Source organism: Thamnophis elegans, chromosome 10, assembly GCF_009769535.1.
Source record: "Thamnophis elegans isolate rThaEle1 chromosome 10, rThaEle1.pri, whole genome shotgun sequence".
In the NCBI taxonomy this organism is placed as follows: Eukaryota; Metazoa; Chordata; class Lepidosauria; order Squamata; family Colubridae; genus Thamnophis; species Thamnophis elegans.
The window spans coordinates 48,312,754-48,333,722 of record NC_045550.1 but is presented as its reverse complement, the minus strand read 5'-3'; the positions used below and the strand labels follow the sequence as shown (position 1 = coordinate 48,333,722).

The 20,969-nt window shown below is 39.4% G+C and overlaps 1 long non-coding RNA gene across 1 annotated transcript; it reads left to right on the top strand.

Annotated features, from left to right (window-relative positions):
- Nucleotides 1–4,776: 4,776 nt before the first annotated feature.
- Nucleotides 4,777–19,820, top strand: LOC116514368. Its single transcript, XR_004256094.1, has 3 exons — nucleotides 4,777–4,967; nucleotides 12,481–12,534; nucleotides 19,540–19,820. It is a non-coding gene; the product is annotated as an uncharacterized LOC116514368 (long non-coding RNA).
- The last annotated feature ends 1,149 nt before the right edge of the window (nucleotides 19,821–20,969 follow it).

Below are 20,969 nucleotides of genomic sequence, written 5' to 3'. Positions count from 1 at the left end.
TTTTTTTAAAAAAAAACCCAGGCAGTAGATATTACTTATAAAATTAAGCAACCCACGATAGTTCAACTAAGCATTCATGAAAGGAAGGTGCGATTCATGATATGTAATTTCTAACCAATCCACAAACCTGCAATCTCCTTTGCAACAGAACAGATTTTCATATTTATTTTCTGCACAGGAAGAAAATGAAAAATATGCTAACAGAGCAACACAATCACAAAATATTTTATTATTCTTTAGGTATCTAGTTCGGGGACTGATTTTAAATTTTCACTTCATACACATTATATTGCTCTACAATAGTCTATCTCGGAATTCATTGTGCATTCTTTAGAATCTCCAAATAACATAAATATTGTTCATGATTAGAAGGAACACATTTATGTAGCAATTCTTTATACTAAAGGACAATTAATAAAATCAATTGGATCAAATAAACTAATCAGCACACAGTGTTTCTTATTAGATGATGGATGTTAGGTTTAATTGCATTATCTTATGGCAGGCCAATAAATATGAAACCAGAAAGCGATGTTTTCTGGGCAATATTCTAGGATATATTTTTCTTGATGTTCCTACATGAAAATATTTTAAAAGGGAACATGATCAAATAGCCTAATATATTTGGCTTCTTTCAGTATGTGTTTTTAATTGTGCAACTACGTATCTACTCATTGCTCAAACTGAAAATGTATGCCGCATTGTAACATCATCCTCCGGCCAGAAAGCTCTACATAAAAATAGGAACAGATATATAAAAGTGGCAAGCCTGCGGCCATCATAGACTTGCCATTTTCCATACATTTGCGCAGATTGTTAACTAGGACAAACTTCTTTGCAATGGGATATTTCAAGTTTATGAAGTTTCGGCTCTTTTAATCAAATCCAAAGCATGGATAGTATCATAGTATCTGGAGATTTTAAGAACTGAAGGTGAAATAATTGGGGGGATATTAGGATAAAGGATGCACAGCGGGAGCAATTGGCCAAGTGCAGGTAGTCCTTGTTTAGCAACTTCGGTTAAGACCGGTAACTGTCATTATGTAAATCAGTTGATAATTGAAATTTTGACTATGCTTACAACCTCTTTTCAGCTTTCCTTTGCTTTATAGACCTGTGAAGGTCATAAATGCAAAGATAGATTGCAAAGTTACATTTTCATCACCATTGTAACTGCAAACAGTCACTAAATGAGACAATGGCTAAACAAGGACTATCTGTATAAAGGGCCAGATCAATGGAGATTATATAAAAGAACAAATGAAGGCAAGTCTCATGCTATCAAAATCATTTAATTTGCTTCAAACTTCAGGTGTAGAAGTCTGGGAAGTTTGCACAACTATTCTTTTCTATATAAGGCCAGCCAGATGGCAGCCATAACCCATCTCAATTGATCTCAAAAGCAGGGGTGGGATTCAGCAGGTTCGGATCGGTTCCGGCAAACCGGTAGCTCTGATGATCAGCTGCGAGCGAACCGGTTTGCTCTGACTATCAGGTTGGCTCGCCCACTCTTGCCCTTACTCCCAAGGAAGTAACTTTTGGTAAAACTGCGCACACGAAACACACCATCGTTAACCGGTTGCTGGCAGGATCCCACCACTGCTCAAAAGGTTAAATGGGATTAATCTCATTGGTACTTGGATGGTGTACAGGAGGGATTAGGAAACTGGAAACAAACCCCACAATAAGGTAATGGTAAACTATTTCTCTACTGCTGACAAAAAGATTATGCTCTCTGGGTGGTTTTCAGGGGGGAAAAAACAACACTAATATAATTACAACATGCAATTATGCTGTCCCAATTGTGCACACATAACAGTGGTTTAGTGGATTTATTAATATTCCTCAGCAATTCCCTTTACCAAAACCCCAGCACTGTCCCAATTAAGTTCAGCCAAATGTAGACCAATTCCAGTCCGCAGAGTAATGGCCAATGTGTCCTCGAGGCACTTAAAGGTTTCCCAAGATAAATCCCCGAGGCAAAATTAAATCCACAACACAAGAAGGTTCACCAGGCAAGAAAAGTCCAGAGTTTAAAAGGCACAATCCAAAACAAGGCAGGAACCACAACAACCAAGAAACACACAGCTAAGATATGAACACATTGTTCCCACCATCATCTTCTCTCCATCCATCTGCTATGCTAACTAGGCAGCTTCAGGTGCAGCCCATCAAGAGGGATGAGGCTGCCTCCTCACAAGTAGTCGGGATGACCTTCCCTGCTCCTGCCTTTTCTCTCTGCTCTACATGTTTTGGGATCATATCATTCTCGCCCCGTTCCAACCGGTTCGGTTGGAACAGGGCCGGCGGCGTCCTCATGCACGCGCACAGTGCATGCATGCATACTAGCGTCTGTGCGATGCTCCAGCTGCTCCTGGAGGATCACGCAGGCGCTGTATGCGTCCCGCGCATGCGTGGAAGCGCAGAACTCGTCAAAACCGGGTAAGGAGCGCGGGCGAGCGGGCCCTTCGCCGTTCCCGGAAGTTACTTACTTCAGGGTTCGCCGACCAACCGGTTCATGGGGACCGCCGTGAACCGGTTGAAACCCACCCCTGGATCATATACAGAAGGCAATTCTTCTTCCTTATCAATCACTGCCTGCAGCCGCATGCTTTCCCCACCTGAAGGCTCAGGGCTGTCTTGCTGCAGTTGTGCTTCAGTCAAATCACTCTCAGCCGGCTGCTCATCCAATTTCTCTCCCATCAACCACTTTCCACTGGGGAAGTCATTGGACTTGCAGCCCTAGCCATTGACCAACTCCCCGCCTGGGACAGGAGCTCCAAATCCTCCTCCAAACGGACATCCAGTGAGGCACCTGGGGAAGTGTCTGGGGGAGTCATCCCTGCAATACAGATGGTCTTCATCTTAATGCAGAATTATAGTCAAACATCATGGTGATTGTTAAGGGGTCCCTACTTAAGCAACTACAGTGGTCATTAAGCAAACACAGCAGTTGTTAAGTGAATCCATTTTTCCCAATTGGCATTTTATGCCTGAAACTTAAAATAAATGCCAGAAACCAGCAAAAAAAAAAAAAAAACTCTAAAAATTATTGTCATGCAAACTACAGGAAGCTGCAAATGTGAGCTGGTTGCCATGTGCCCAAATTGCGATCACATCGCGATGGCTGGACAGGTATGTGTGCAGCCATTCAACTTTGAAAAAAAGGATGTAAGTAGTATAATTTCAGTGGTCACTAAACAGCCAGGTGTTAAGCTAGGACTATTTGTAAAATCCTTGATTCGTCTCTTAAGTCACCTAAATTCAAATTTCACTAGAAGATGTTATCTTTCTTCTTCTACAAGGCAAAGTGGCCGTCATCAATGTGGGGGAGTGAGTGATGATAAGCAATTGCTTAGTAAATGATAATTATTTGGGGCCTTCCAGATATTTTGAATTACAATCCTCTGAATTTTAAGAGTTATTGTCAAGTTATTGTCAGCGCATAACTTGTGCAGCATGATAGCCTAGTGGTGAAGATGCTAGCCTGCCATTCGGAAGGTTGAAAGTTCAAGAGAGCTGAGGTGGCGCAGCGGTTAAATGCAGCACTGCAGGCTACTTCAGCTGACTGCAGTTCTGCAGTTCGGCTGTTCAAATCTCACCGGCTCAGGGTTGACTCAGCCTTCCATCCTTCCGAGGTGGGTAAAATGAGGACCCGGATTGTTGTTGGGGGCAATATGCTGACTCTTTAAACCACTTAGAGAGGGCTGAAAGCCCTATGAAGCGGTATTTAAGTCTAACTGCTATTGCTATTAATCCTAGGTAGCGGCAGATGTTTCTGCCTGAAGTGCAAAGAAAAAATATCTGCTCTGCAAACTCCACATAGACATAGGAAAAGGCATCCGTCTGGTACACGCTCAGCTCCAGCCACTCTCCCCAACTCTATCCCAAATGAAGGGATTACAGCAGGGGTGAACCAGTGGTAAAAAAAAAAATGCTACCGGTTCACCCGAACTGGTAGTTAAAAAGTGCTACCAGTTCAGGTGAACCAGTAGTCAGCTGTGCAACAATCAGCCATGCCACACAATTTATATTCACTACAAATTGTGCAGCACAGCTGATTGTTGCACAGCTGATCGTTGGAACTTTTTAAAACTTTTTTTTAGCATTTTCTTTTACTGCCAGTTTGGGTGATCCTGTTTTCTAGGAAATCTAAATTGCACAGCACAACTGTCCCCCCCCCCACCCCACCTCTCGCTCTTCTACTTACCTTTGCAGACTCAGAAAAGGCTTCTTAGCACCTGCGGTGTGCCTGTAAGGCAAAGCACGTTTGGCACGCATGCAGCGCAAAACGAACCAGTAGCAGACTTCAGAGCATTTCACCCCTGGCTTATACGGTCATAAAAAGAAAAAAAAACATTGCACATAATAAAGGGCGGCTAATTAGAAACTATTTTAACAAAACTGAAAGATGGAAAGAGCTCAATAGAAGGGCAGTTCCTCAAGTCTCTTGGAAAATGTTTCTCGGTTGGACCTCCTCTAAAAAATCTAATCAGTAGATGGAAGGAAATGCACCAGTTGGGCAAAAAAGCATCTTTTCCAAGGCTGTCTCAGAGGTCTGGAATGTCTATCTAGGGGGAATTTTGAAGGCATATTAATTTTTGGGAGCTATGCAAAACAGATCTATTTCATCTGCTATTGTATGTTTTGGAATGAGGAGCTTGAATTCCTATTGCTGAACTGTTTTGAACTTGATTCTTTGATATTAGTTGTTGTCTTTGAAATGTGGTTTGGGGAATTTCCTTGAGTCGCTCCGTTAGGATTTTCTTTCTTCATTTGTTTGAAGTATGCGGAAAGAACAGAATTCTGAAAGACTTAACAGCTGTTTCCCTCCATCTCTTCTTCATCAGTTAGGTATTTGAAGAGCAAGACCTCTAGCTGAGGACAAGAACTACTGCAACTAGGTTATAAAATGAAAAGCCCACACAGGAAAATAGCAGAACCTCTCCAACAAAAACAAGGAAAAGGTGAGTTAGAAATTCATCTGACATTGGATAGCCTGCAAGGGGTCCTGTCTAAGATATTTCAAACTTGCTGTTGAGACAGTATGTTTGCTAGGCTACCTTAGTGATGACAAGGAACCAGTAGTGCAAACCCCAGTAAAATTTAGAATAGAAGAGAAGAGTTGGAAGGGACCTTGGAGGTCTTCTAGTCCAACCCCCTGCCTAGGCAGGAAACCCTACACCACTTCAGGCAAATGTTTATCCAACATCTTGTTAAAGACTTCCAGTGTTGGGGCATTCACAACCCCTGGAGGGAAGCTCTTCCAGTGATTAATTGTTCTAACTGCCATGAAATTTCTCCTTAGTTCTAAATTGCTTCTCTCCTTGGTTAGTTTCCACCCATTGCTTCTTGTTCTACCCTCAGGTGCCTTGGAAAATAGTTTGACTCCCTCTTCTTTGTGGCAACCCCTGAGATATTGGAACACTGCTATCATGTGTCCCCTAGTCCTTCTTTTCATTAAACTAGACATACCCAGTTCCTGCAACCGTTCTTCATATGTTTTAGTCTCCAGTTCCTTAATCATCTTTGTTGCTCTTCTCTGCACTCTTTCTAGAGTCTCATCATCTTTTCTACATCGTGGTGACCAAAACTGAATGTAGTATTCCAAGTGTGACCTTACCAAGGCATTATAAAGTGGTATTAACACTTCATGTGATCTTGATTCTGTCCCTCTGTTTCTGCAGCCTAGAACTATGTTTTGGCAGCTGCTGCACACTGCTGGCTCATATTTAAATGGTTGTCCACTAGGACTCCAAGATCCCTCTCACAGTTACTACTATTGAGCAAGGTACCACCTATACTGTACCTGTGCATTTCATTTTTCTTGCTTAAATATAGAGCCTTACTCTTTTCACCATTGAATTTCATTTTATTAGATAGTTAGATTGTTAGATTTTATCCGCTGTATGCAATCCCTGTCATAATTGAGATTTTATTATAGGCTCAAGGGTTCTGCAGTGTCAAGATTGCTTTACTTGAGAATTTTATTATACTTTTATTCTGGAAGTTCGTTGTCAGCATTAGTCACTTCTCAGCAATGACAAACATTGTAGACATGTCTTCTAGGAATTCTTGTTTTCAGAGTTAACTAAGCAACAATGACAAAAATGATGTTACTGTTCTGATGTAGGCTTCCCAAGAGCATGAAGCAAACTCCTGGTCCTGACAAAAACCCCTTTTATTAATTTACTGTGAATTCTGCTCATTCACATCCAACAAAGTCTTTCAAGGGAAGATTTACAGTCACAGACCTTATCTGGCATAGAGAGCTGCCAGGCCGACTAATTGTCTCCTGCAAACTCCACTCCCCTTTGCCCCTCTTTTATTTCCTCTGGGAGGAGCCACTCATCATCCACCTGTGGCCTACTCCCAAGTCGACTCTGCTCTTTAGCTGTTCCCTTCATCTGGCCACTCTGCACATGCACATACTGGGAACAGGCTCCAGCTATTCATCTGCCTCACTGATGTCTGACTCTGAAGGCAACTGATGACTGACATACGGCTCTGGCCCCCTCTCTGCCTCTGACACAGAGCCCTCAACAGAGCCTTCCCCAGACTCCAGGACTCACCCATGTTCTTCCTCAACCTGTCCAAATTTTTTATTTTTGATGAAATCATTCTGCATTTTCTCAGAACTTTTTTTAGAAGGGAAAAATGCAACTTATCCTACCCACAAGAAAGTCAAGGACTGAAGTTCTGATATTTTGTTTTACTTACGCAGAGATCGCTATTTTAAATAGATGTGGTGGAAGATTAAAAAAAAGATAATGTTCTGTTCTTCTGTATATATATATATTTCCTCAGCTATTTTCAGCTTTGGAAGATTTTTAATACCAGTCTTTCTGGGAATCCATAATGAGTGGTTTTTCATAATGTCATATAGCAAAATTTAATTTGGTAGATAATGTATCACAGAACAAAACAACTATCCATGGACTAATGGTTTTATTGCTAGTCAGAATAATGCTTCACCCAGATCATCCTTAATTAATCAGACTTATGCAGCAGAATTGACGTGAATGTGGATGACTATGTCGTGTTCATAAGTTAGTTAGTCATCGCCAAGTCAGGTTGAATTCCTGCTGATTACATAGATAAATTATAACCCATTTCTTGCAGCCTTTTGATTTCTACTTTTCAACCTTCTCCAGTTCTTCTCATTTTTCTAGTTTCTTCAACGTTGCCAAGCAGACATTTTTTCTAATCCATCATCTGTTCATATTACATTCCCAGTATGCGAGTTTCTGTTTTATTATCATCACTCCAAGATGAATATAAACATGAATGTATTGTCTCTCTTCCAATGTTTCTATGATTTTATAATCATATTAGTAAAGGGTTTCAATATATTCTTTTTCATTTCCTTTAATTGCATTTGCCTTGTTAGATCTCTTTCATAATTATTTTTGACTATTCCTAGCTGAGCTGTACATTTTCCTTTTATTTTACTTCTTTAAAAGAACTCTTATTTTCCTCTTATTATCCTCCCAACATTTATTGACATTCTTGCTGTTTCTTGCTTGACGCTGAAAGTTTGTATACACTATACGTCTTTCCTATTGCCCAGGCTTTCAGCCTTCGCCTTTCCATAGCTACCTTGACAGCTTGTTCAGAAAGCCTTTCAGGTCTTTTCTACTTTAAAATCTTGGGAATATCCTTTTTTTCCTGCCTTGATTTTCACAATGTTTCTTACCTTCTCATAGCAACTGAGATTCATTTTTGCATACATTAAGTATATTAAACCAGAGGTGGTCTGCTGCTGGTTCGCATGGGCTCGGTAGAACCTCTAGTTAAGAATCTGCCCAGTTCAGATAACGTGCAAATCCCACCCCTGGATGGCCCCGCCCACCCTGCCCCACCCCTCCCAGCCCATCCAGCTCCTCCCAGGAGTCCCCACGTGGCCTGTTTGGGATGCCAGGTAACTACAGGGACCACATAGAGGCTCGGGGAGTGTGAAAAATGGGCTTCCCAGAAGTTCCAGAAGGCCAGATTTGCCCTCCCGGAGGCTTGAGGAAAACCTCCAGAGCTCAGGGAGGGTGAAAACGCCCCCACCCCCACTGTGGTGCACAATGCCAACTAGGCCACACCCACGATGGCCACACCCACCCAGCAACCAGGCAGAGAAGGTTTTGAAGCCCACCCCTGTATTAAACCCATTCCTTACTTGGATCTTATATTTTGACTTTAGTTTTTTAAGTTTACACAAATAATTCACAATTTATTCACAAAGCTGCACAGAGAAGTGTCCTGACTGACTATATTATAGTACTCCAATTTTCTATTTCCCACTGAATAAACTAATACTTTCTGACTCATCAATTCCAGTGCTGTCCATCTGGTGATGTCTAGATGTGAGGTCTGTCTTTCTATGCTTAAAATAGGCTTTGGCAATAAACAAAGTATTATTTAACTTCAATCTTTCATTGCAGTTATCCAATTCAAATTTCCCTGTGGAATCTCCCTGTGATTCCAGATTCCTCCAGTTCCCGAACTTTTGTATCCCACCAATAGGACTCTCTCTTTTGATATTGCATTTAGCTTTTTTTGCACTTTGCTATCAAATCTTGTTTTCCTTCTTTGAGTCTACCGTAGATTTATACACTGATAGCTTTGATGTTTACTGGATACTCATCCATCCATCCTTACATCCATTCTGTAGATGTGATCCTATTGTTTATTGAATTAAAACTTAGGATGAATGGATGGATGGATGGATGGATGGATGGATGGATGGATGGATAGATAGATAGATAGATAGATAGATAGATAGATAGATGATAGATAGATAGATAGATAGATAGATAGATAGATAGATAGATAGATACAGGTATGTATGTTATATATGTATGTATATATTACAAACATAATAATACTCCATTCCTTTATATGTGCTCATGTAATGAATAGTGTGTCATGTTCTCTCTTAAACTAGAGGGCCATTTCAGAGCACCCAGTGATAGGGGAAGCAAGGAAGAGGACAAAATGATGAAACACTGCTGCGGTAAATTATGATGCAAGCTGATTCCCTTTTGTAGATGTGTTGCAATAGCTAGCACATACAGAAGAGATAGCGCTTGTGTCTTGACAACACAGTGCTGCTTCATTATTTAATTTAAAGTAGGAAGCGCCTTAAGACACCCCATAGGTATATCCATATTGACTTATTCTTAAAATTCCAATTTTATTCATTTATGCTTTGACTAATTCAATTTTTTCTTTATTCTCGCTTTTTCCATTCTGTGTGGAATGTTCCCATTGTGGTTATCCTTATAAATCGAAGGGCTTATTTTTCAATATTGGCAACATCACTAACCAAATAAATCCTGTGGCTTTCACACTGTCACTTCCAGATTTATTTGTTAATATTCCATATTCTTTCAGTTAGTTAGAGGGAATGTCCTCTGAGCTAAGATTATTCATACAAAATATTTCAAATATCAAGGTGAATTGACTTCCCCAATCCCTCCAGAGTCCACAATACCTCTTTGTGTTCTCCTTCTCCTTCCAACCTTATTCCTACCTTGTCAATCTTGGATTTGAGGAGCTACTGTGAAGATGGTACTCTATAGGAGGGCAACTAATCAAGTGGAAATGATTTGAAGAAAAACAAAGATACCTAACTATTTGAATAATGAGAATCCTTTGTTGGAAAAAGTTGGACAGTCATCTGTTGGGGGGTTGTTATAGTGGTAGATTTCCTATTTCATTGAGATTGAATGACACGGTCTAAAATCCCTTTTAGCTACAGTATATTGTGCCTATGTTCACATGAATGGTTTTCATACACTTCCTTAGTAATGTATGAAGAATTGTGGAAAAATGTAGTGGGAGATATCATAGGGAAAGATGAAATAGTTATAAGATGCAACCATCAATCTCTAGTTTCTTCAATACCAGCTTTATTGTCTGAAGAGTTGTTTTGCCTCAATCTAATAAGCTTAGCAACAAATTGAACACTTTTTATTATATGATTATTATTTATGAAGTTTAAATTTGAAGTTATTTGACAGAATATAACAATTTGTGTATTTGAACAACTGCTGTTTCCTACATTGCAGTAAACACCTTTTCAGATTCAACATTTATCACAGCTCTGAAAAATCTACCTTACAATATATTTCTCACTGGGCAGATAAAGTACAAGTATGCTTTTATCAAATAAAATAATATTTTAGAATTCTAGGGCCAATTGTGGCTAAGGAATGAAAATCCCAATCCCCAATTGTTGAAAATAGTGTATTCCAAGTAGATTGATAAATTCAGAGATGAAGCTCTGAGGCCCATTCCTTTCATGTGCCTCTTAGAATATCTGACTGTGGAGTGTTTACACTAATCCTGAATGTCTCCCACATCTTAACTAAACACATAGCTAGCACATTATAACCCAGAGTATTAGCTAGTAGCTCACAAACATCAACACTACTTCCTTAGTGCCAGATTCCTCAGTGAAGTCAAAGGCAGAGATGACAGATTTAAAAGAAGTGGCATATTTAAAAAGTGAAAAAACAGTCAAAACCATTAACCATTGAAAATAAATATTTTTCACCCTTATTTTGCCCAGGCCTGAACTTCCTAACAGGCCTGAAAAGAGGCTGATGTGATGGATGTTTTGACCGTGGACTAATATAGTTGCCAAAAAGCTGATACAAAAACTTAGAAAAGCAGACGAAGTTTTGGCTGCCCATGCCTTTGTCTCAATCTAAGAGGAAAGGTGGGGGTTTCCTTGGCAGGGAGCAAAAAAAATTCTCCTTACCCAATAAAGAATGTTGTTTCAGCTGCAAATAGTTCTTTGAAATGTAGCATGCTACTCAGAGGCCACATGCAACCCTCTGCACCTCTAATATGAAAGCCTAGCGACCATCTGTTTCCATGATGAGGCGAGCCTGTAGCTTAGAGGTTAAGACATCTACCTAATATGTAAGTTAGCCCGGGTTCAAATCCCATAAGGGTATAGCTAGCTGACAAGAGCTAAATAACTTGTAATGGATCTGTACTATGTTTCCCTTTATTTCTTAGAGGGCATGCATAATCGCACCAGAGTGCCTATCGTCCCTCTCCTACTGTCTCCATTTATTTGTATTCATTTCTTTCATTCATGTCCATGTTTATATTTATACCTGCTATCTTGTACATGTTTGACAAACTAATAAATACAAATACAAATGATAGCAAGGTCCTGAAGGTCCTCAGTTCTCCATTAGATCTTCAATGTGACAGGGAATCTCTTTCCCATCTGACCCAAAGGTGCTTTTTCCACAGGCAACTGGACTTTCTTTGTTTTTCCTTGAAAACGATTTGCTTCTCATCCAAGAAGCTTCTTCAGTTCTGAAGAAGCTTCCTGGATGAAAAGTGAAATATCTTCAAGGAAAAACAAAGACAGTCTAGTTGCCTTTTGGGAAAATAAAGCACTCTTGGGACAACCATGACCTGGATGATGAGAATCTCCATAAACATTCTCTATCTGATAAACATTTGGTTCTTGTAGGATTTTTTTTTAAATGCATGTGAGCATATATTGGGACTGGCAGCAGCTGTCTCAGCAGACTCCATCTAACTGGGATTGGAATTGCCATATTAGAGGACTCCTTATTGAGCTAGAGGGATGCAGTGGCTCAGTGGCTAAAATGCTCAGCTTGTCGATCAGAAAGGTAGGCAGTTTGGCGGTTCGAAACCCTAGCGCTGCATAACAAAGTGAGCTTGTCCCAGATTCTGTCAACCTAGCAGTTCAAAAGCATGTAAAATGCAAGGGGAAAAATAGGGACCACCTTTGGAGGGAAGGTAACACTGTTCCATGCACCTTCGGCATTTAGTCGTGCCAGCCACATGACCACGGAGACGTCTTCTGACAGTGCTGGCTCTTCAGCTTTAAAACGGAGATGAGCACCATGCCCTAGAGTCAAGAACAACTAGCACATATGTGCGAGGGAACCTTTTCCTTTACCTTATTGAGATAGAGTTATGCTCTTGTGGATGTTCATAGATACATTTGAGCACTAACAATCAGTGACATCATAAAAAATTATACAGAGTTATTAAAAAAAAACCTATAGATGTGACATGTACATCCGTCATTCACTGCTCATTCATCTTCTTTCATACATTTTCATATTTTAACCCCTGTTAGGATGAATGGAACATCTCCAATATCAAATGAAAATGTTTAAGATTGTGATCAACTTTTTATAATATACTGGAAATTAAAGCATTGCAGTTCACAGTTAAAACAATCACAGTCACAATGCAAAACAAGCAAATAAAAATAGAACAGGGAAAAAAACATTTATGTTCTTAAAATATCTCAGTTTTAACATCTCCTTTAACATCTCTGAAGGTAAACTGGAGTTCTAAATTTTATTTTTATCTTGCACTGTATGTGTCTTTTGGGTGTTGCAGTTCTATCTTTGCCTCTAAATACATTCAGTTCTAAATGTCTTTGCCTCTAAATATTTTAATTCAAAATTGTTATTATTTCACAAGGTTTGCTTGTTTCTTAAGAAAATTGTGGCCAGATTGAGTGGTCTCAAAGGAATGGTGAGTAAGAAGGTTTCACAATATCATTAGAATTAGTCACTGTTTTCAGGAAATGTCATTAGAAAACGAAGTAGAAAATACAAATAAGCAAAAATCGAGCTCTGGTCATTCAAAAGAAGCCTGCGCTGCTGCTTCAGTTTTACTGGAAATTTAATAATCTTGGGCTTTGCATTAATGAAAAGAGATTTCACAAATTTATTTTAGGGAAAAAAATCAGTAGTATAATCCTTTCTTAGAATAGCCTGCCCAAGTTGGTACCATTCTTCACATACAGTATGTTTGGTGTATCCTGTAACTTTGGAGGACACAATTTGGGAATTTCTGTTGTAATGAGCGAGAGGGACAACAGTGTGTGTGAATGGAAAATCTGTGGCAATTTTCCAGCCAATTTTGTACTCCCAGATTTCACCTCACCCAAACCTTCTAGACATAAGATGCAAAGAGAAAGAAATCTGCCTTATCCACTTTTGTCATAACCCAACTAATCCTTGATTTACAAACATTTGTTTACTGACAGTTCAAAGTCACAACAGGACTATAAAAAGGGACTTACAACCAGTTTTCGCATTACAACTATCTCAGCATTCCATAATTATGTAATCAAAATTCAGATGCTTGGCAACTGGCTTGTACTTACTGTATGTTGGTTGGAATATCCTGGGTTATGTCATTATCACCATTTGCAACCCTGCCAGCCAGCTTCTGACTAGCAAAGTCAATGGGGTGTGTGTGCTGGATTTGCTTATCAACTATGGGTTTCACTTTACAACTGCACTGATTCTCTTAGCAACTGTGGCAGAAAAGGTCATAAAGGCAGGCAGGAGTCACTTAACCACTTTGTTTAGTGACAGAAATTTTGGGCCCAGTTGTGATTGTAAATTGAGAGCTACCTCAATCCAAGAAAGTGTCTTTCAAGAAGGCAAAAGGCAAAACCTTTCTGTGTTGTTGCCGAGAAAATTATATGGACGAGTCCACAAAATAGCAGAATTTTCAAACTCAGCTGAAAGGAGATCTTGTTTATTTGTTTATCAATTTATGTTATTCATTTGGATGTTGTTATTTCGCTATTATTCTTTTTTCAACTAGCACTCACTGGAAGAAGGGATAGTCTGTTTTTAAAATTAAACACACATACGTATGTATGTAGTAAGAGCAAAATAATACATCAGTAAGTGCTGTCTCCTCTCTTGACATCCTCATGCTAAGAAAACTGCTTACTAATCCATGCAAATGGATTCTCCAAATATGAAATTAGCCAGGCTGGTGTAGTGGTTAAGATGCTGGCCTGGAAAGCAGGAGACCGTGAGTTCTTGTCCCACCTTAAACATAAAAGCCAGCAAGATGACTTTCAGCTTGTCTGTCTGTCTGTCTGTCTGTCTGTCTGTCTCTCTCTCTCTCTCTCCCTTCCTCCCTCTGTCCCAACCTCTTGGCCCAATCCACCATACAAAGTTATTGTTGTGGGGAAAAATAGGAGGAGAATTCATAGAGTCTGTGTTCACCATCTTGAGTTACATATAAAGAAATACAGATGGGAGAAAAATAAAATCAATAAAGAAGTGGTAAATATCTTTGTATTGGTATACATAATTTGAGAGTGGGGAGGGAGCAAAAATGCATTTGAAGACCCTCATCTCTGAGATAGGAAAGCTGTATTTTATAAAATGTCTGAGAACCAATATATTAAAATGAAACATCTTCTCTGGCCCTTCTCAACCTGTTGCTAAGGGAGAGATCTTGTTTATGCCAAATTTCAAAGTCAGTCACGAAGTTCCTTTCCTTTTCCTCTATTGCTGTCTCAATGGACACATCACTACAAAACTTGCTGACAGTTGCTTCCCCTATTCTTTTGGCAAGCCACACTGTGCCTCACAGACTGTGTGAATGTGTTGCCACCAGGTTCTTCTTTCACTTTGCAGAACCTTTTCTCTTCTACTTGGCATTCAGTCCCTTCCCAAATTTCATTTGTCTTATCAACAGCACCACACAACACATTCATTAGACAAATGCTTTTCAGAACTGACCACAATGGCTCCTGACAGATTGTTGCTGCCATGTCTGTAAATAAATTGAAATGTCAAAGGCTCACGTTTGCTACCATCCAGAGTTTTTAAAGGGGAAAAAAAAACAGTTAATGCCAAATTAATATTTAAGAGGGCAGAGATGCAGATTTGATGTTGGGAAGTGGCAGATTCATACTTCCCAGGCAAATGTGAATATGTTGCACAATGAACATTTGTATTTTGGTTGTGGGCATGATGCTTTTCATTCTTTGCAATGCTGTAGCTCTCTTGGAAGTTGTGTAACAACATTTCATAATAATCCCCTTCCTGCTTCCTTTCTGTGTTGGTGGAAATAAGCTTTAATCGTGCAGAGCTTTTTTTAAAAGTATCTGTCATATCAAAACTACAGATCAGAAAGGTTGGCAGTTCGGCAGTTCGAATCCCTAGTGCCACATAACGGAGTGAGCTCCCATTACTTGTCCTAGCTTCTGCCAACCTAGCAGTTCGAAAGTATATAAAAATTTAAGTAGAAATATAGGACCACTTTGGTGGGAACTTGGAAGGTAACAGCGTTCTGTGCGACTTCGGCATTTAGTCTTGCCGACCACATGACCATGGACAGCGCTGGCTCTTTAACTTTGAAACTGAGATGAGCACCACCCAATAGAGTTGGGAACGACTACCACATATGTGCGAGGGAAACCTTTACCGTTACCTAATATCAAAAAGAACATAATCACAGCAGTCTAACAATTCTTATTTTTTTATTCAGCATCTTCTCTATAACCAGAGGCTAAGAAGGAAACTTCCATTATTCCACTACTGTGTCTCATCTCTCAGATGAGTCCAGTTTCCCCATGCACCAAAGACTTCGGCTTTGCCCCTGCTGGTTGGGGATCATGAGTTTAAAGTCTAACACATCTAAAGGACATCAAGTTGCAAAAAGTAACTGTAGACTCTTATCCTTCCTCTAAGTAGCACATATCCAGCTTAGTTCTTCTAATTGTGCCAAATTCTGCCAGGTAGGTTAGGCTGATTTTCCATGTCTGTCTCAAGATCATCCCAGTATTCTAGAAATAATAATAAGAGATAGTGGACATAATTTGATCCAATAAGATAACTGAAATTCTCTCTCTCTCTATCTCAGCCATGGAGCTCAATGATTGCAGTGTTGCAGGCTAATTCAGCTCACTGCTAGGGGTTTAATCCTCACCAACTCAAGATTGATTCAGCCTTCCATCCTTCCAAGGTTGGTAAAATGAGAACCAAGGATGTTGGGGAAAATATGCTGGCTCTGTAAACTGTTTAGAGCATGCTATAAAGCTCAACAAAGAAGTATATAGGTCTAAGCATTGTTTCTATCTATCTATCTATCTATCATCTATCTATCCTGTTTCCCTGAAAATAGGACCTCCCCAGATAATAAGCCCAATAGGGCTTTTGAGTGCATCCGCTAAAATAAGCCCTCCTCTAAAATATTTAACCGCAAGGGCAACCAGTCCCCACCATTTCCTGGGGAGGGGGGAAGGGGGGAACATTCCCCCCACATTTGCCATCCACACAGAATGGCCTCAGGGAGGCCACTTCCACAAACCCTAGCAGCAGGCCCAGCGACTCTAGGGCAGGCAAAAGTGTGCCAGAAACAGAGATAGAAATTCCAGCCCTCTCTGAATCAGCTGATTCCCGGACCGCTGGCCAAGGTTAAAGGACCTCCTGCACCTCAAAAATAATAAGACCTCCCCAAAAATAAGGCCAAATGCATATTTCAAGGGCCAAAAGAAAATAAGATCCTGTCTTATTTTCAGGGAAACACGGTAGGTTCTATCTATCTATCTATCTATCTATCTATCTATCTATCTATCTATCTATCTATTTATCATCTATATCTATCTATCTCTCTATCATCTATCTACAGTGATAAAGAAGAAAGTCGGCAACTTAATTATTGAATTAAACAATTCTGGATTGAGAATAGACAAGGAAGCTCACAGCTCATCACTGCATGACTTTGCAATTGTGTGAAATAAGCAACTATTGAGAATGGAATTGTGATAGCTTATACCAATGTAACCAAAACTGAGTAACCAAAAACTATAATAAAAAGGAAAGAAAGGATGATAAAGTACACTAAGATCTTGATGAAACAGATATTGGGAGGAGAAGAAGAGAGGGGAAGAAGAGTCATCTATTTAAATCAGGATGACATTAAATCGGAAAGAATCTTTTGAACTTGCATTTAAAAAAGTTTTCCATTTTGTACATTTGTAAAAATATGCAGCCTCTCTCTCCAAGCCCCACTCTCTAAGGAGACGCTTTTCACCCCAATATTGCCACCAGCATGCCAAGGGTGATACTCCTAGGTTCTTTCTGACAATCTTTTTGTTGATCTGATGACTCCCCAATCTTCTCAGCCTTTTCCAGAAAAAAACCTGATTATACAAACCTTGTCTTCTATTTGCGGAGGATACCTACCTTCAAATGTTATCTATGGCATCCAAAAACTGTTCTGTAGAATTGTCCATTAAATCAATATTTTAGTGCAATAAGCTGTATAACTTTTAACCCCCCTCAATTATGCTGAATTCCAAGAACCTTCGTACAGCAAAGACAACTGATTTGAAGTAAGATAAAGAACACTTTTTTAAAATTACACTTGTGTTCCACTATATATCCAAACTGTGAATGTAGGTAGGGTGGGGGTTTTTTTTTTTGTCTTATTATAACCCTGTGAGTTAAAGAGGCATTTTATTACTCCAAAAATACCACAGCTTTAGATTTATGACTAAATTTGGATTTTGCACATTCAAATATGAATGTAACCTCTCCTGTAAAATACACTACTTCCCAAATACAAAATTAATATATGTAAGAGTCAGTTATATCTGCATCTGTAAATAAGTTTTACATGTAAACTTCTTTACCCACAGACAGACTTCATGCCTCTTAATCTTTGTCTTAAATTGTCCTGACACCCCTACAGGGGAGATAGCAGCACGAAAAATTCAATAAATAAATAAAACAAATAAAAAATCCATTACTGGATTGTACATGTTATTTCTATTAAAAACAACATGTTTCCTGAGGAAAATTCTGTTATTCTTGTAAATGTCTATGGAGATTCTCATGTTTTGGAAAGATACCCTAATTAACTTATGAATCTCGAGCCAAGTTACAAAAGAAAACATCCAAGTCATGTTGTCCTTTTTCAAAAGGCAACTGGACTTCCTTTGTTTTGTTCTTGAATATGTTTCATTTCTCATCCGAGAAGCTTCTTCAAAAAAGAAGTGAAACTTTTTCAAGAAAAGAAAACCTAAGGAACTCCTGTTGCCTTTTCAAAAGCGCCTTTGGGTTACTCTTGTAAATGTCTTCAATAATTTCAGAGAGAAGACATATAAATCTTAAACACCATGTAGGTCTCTGTTTCTCAAATTGTTCACTTAAAGATGTATGGATATCAACTCCCCAAATTCCCCATTCAGTACTCACTAAATTCTGTTTTCTTTTATACCCTGACCTTTCTTATCCAAACAATTCTAAGATAATGACGGTTAACTATAGAGTTAAAATATCATGTGTTGTCCTTGAGTCAGTACAAAATAATGTTGGCATAAAATTTACTATCTCCATTGCAAATCCCTAACACGGCCCCTATAGCATCTGTTGCAAGTCAGAGAGTAAATGGTGTTCTCTTGATTTGTGTACTGTGTCAAATATAACAAGTAGATTGTTGGCTTTCTCCTCTGCTATCCCCTTTCATTCTGTCACTGTCAGCAGGGAAAACATTCATCAATCAGGGCACTGCAGGACAAATGGGATGAATCTGTTGCAGAATCTGAAATAGCCTTCTCTAAGCCATTTTATTTGTCTTACTCCCACACCCATACACAACCTCTGAAGGGAAACTTTTACACTGGTTAATTGTTCTCATTGTTGGGAAGTTTCTCCTTAATTCCAGGTTGCTTCTTTCCTTGATTTGTTTCCATCCATTGTTTCTTGTCCTGCCCTCTGGTGCTTTGGAAAACAAATTGTGGCACCCCCTCAAATACTGGAATGCTGCTATCATGTCTCCACTAGTCTTTCTTTTCTCTAGAGTGGTCATACTCAAATCCTGCAGCTGTTCTTCATATGTTTTAGTCTTCAGACCTTTAATCATTCTAGTTGCTCATCTCTGCATTTTTTCCCAAAGTCTCAACATCTTTTTCGTAATATGGTGATCAAAACTGGATGCCGTATTCCAGGTGTGGTCTTACTTTATAAAGCGGTACTAATACTTCACATGATTTTGATTCTATGCCTCTGTTTATACAACCAAGGATTGTATTAGCTTTTTTGGCGGCGGCTGCACATTGCTGATTCATGTTTAAGTGATCGTGCACTAAGATTCCAAGGTCCCTCTCAAAGTTACTATTTTTGAGCCAGGTTTCACCTACTCTGTACTTGTACCTTGGTTTTCCCTGCCTAGGTAAAAAAAAAGTTGATTTTCTCCGTATTAAATTTCATGTTGTTGGATAGGACCCATTGCTTAAATTGTCTAGAACTTTTTGGATCCTGAGTTTGTCTTCTGGGGTGTTGGCTATTCCTGCCAGTTTGGTGTCATCTGCAAATTTGATGAATTCCCCTTCTATTCCATCATCTAAGTCATTTATGAAGATATTGAAATGTACTGGGCCCAATGCAGAATCTTGTGGTAGCCCACTGCTTACTTCCCTACATGTAGATGTAGTGCCGTCTCATTGAGTATGGCTTGTCAGCCAATTACAAATCCATCTGGTGGTGATGCTGTCTATCCTACATTTTTCTAGCTTACCCCAAAACTAGGTTGTGGACTACTTTGTCAAATGTCTACTTTGTCTATTTTGATGAAGTCTAAATATACTATGGGCACAGCATTTTGCTGATCTACCTATTTAGTCACTTTGTCAAAGAATGAAATAAGATTGGTTTGGCATGATCTGTTTTTAACAAACTCATGCTGGCTACTAGTTATAATTTTACTTGTTTCTAGATGTTCACCGAGTTTTTTTTGACTGACCTCCCAAGTTCAAATTCTGTGAAATAAGGAAGTGTGTGGAGAGACATCTGGGCAAAAATAGCTGGAGAAAGAAGACACAGATCCGCCTTGATTGTGCAACCAGAGAAGTTGTACAAAGGGAGAACTGAAACTGACCATCTGCTAAGCTATCAACCACTACTCTTACTTAAGGAACAGAACCTGATTGAAATTGATGAATACAAGGAAATTAGCAAATAAGCACGAGTGCATCTCTTTTCTTTCTCAAATAAAAGAGTGGAGCTCTGCTGTTTTCTCCTCTTCCTTGGTCTCTAAAAGAATAAAAATATGTGATGGGTGAAAAAACTCATGAAACAAACTGCTTGATGGAGAGGACAAAAGCTGACAGAGGAATGACTATATTGAAGGGCGATTATTAATGAGGAGAAGGAAAGAATACATCAATAACATCTCTGACCATCCAAATGGTCATCTGAGTCAAAATTAAGCAGGAAATGCAACATTTAGTGTAAACTATTTAAAACTTAGGGATGTGGTGGCTCAGTGCGAAGACACTGAACTTGTCAATCAGAAAGGTTGGCAGTTTGGTGGTTCAAATCCCTAGCGCTGCGTAACAGAGTGAGCTCCCGTTACTTGTCCCAGATTTTGCCAACCTAGCAGTTTGAAAGCATGTAAAAATGCAAGTAGAAAAATAGGAACCACCTTTGTTGGGAAGGTAACAGCGTTCCATGCATCTTTGGTGTTTAGTCATGCTGGCCACATGACCACAGAGACGTCTTTGGACAGCGCTGGCTCTCCGGCTTTGAAACGGAGATGAGTACCACCCCCTAGAGTCAGGAATGACTAGCACATATGTGCAAGGGGAACCTTTACCTTTTCCTAACATCAAAAAGAACACAATCACAACAGTCTAATAATTTTTTATTTTATTCAGCAGGCTGAGGCTGAGAAGGAGACTTCCATTGTTCCACTACTGTGTCTCATCTCTCAAAGGGGAACCTTTACCTTTTACCTTATTTAAAACCTATTAGGAACATAAGCCAATCTCATTATGAGTTGAGAATGAGATGAAAGGCTCGGTTGGAGAAAAAGCAGGTAGGTGTTTTGGGGCTAGATTGCCCCATGCCAAGTGGGATGTTCACCAAAAAAAGTTCATATTTACCAAATAAGGCAGTTAAAAGGAAAGTCTTCATGCCAGCTTGAGAAAAAAATCACAGGGGAAGTTCCTTTGCTACTGAAATTCAGGCAAGACAAACCTCAAGCAAAGGAGGGGGAAAAGTGAGCTTTATTGTCTGTTGCAGTAGTTCCATCCTTCTCTATTGTTTACAAAAGGGGAACAGAGACACCCAGTTTGGTGTTGTGGTTAAGGTATCAACCTAGAACAGAAGACTGTGAATTCTAGTTCCATCTTAGGCATGAACCCA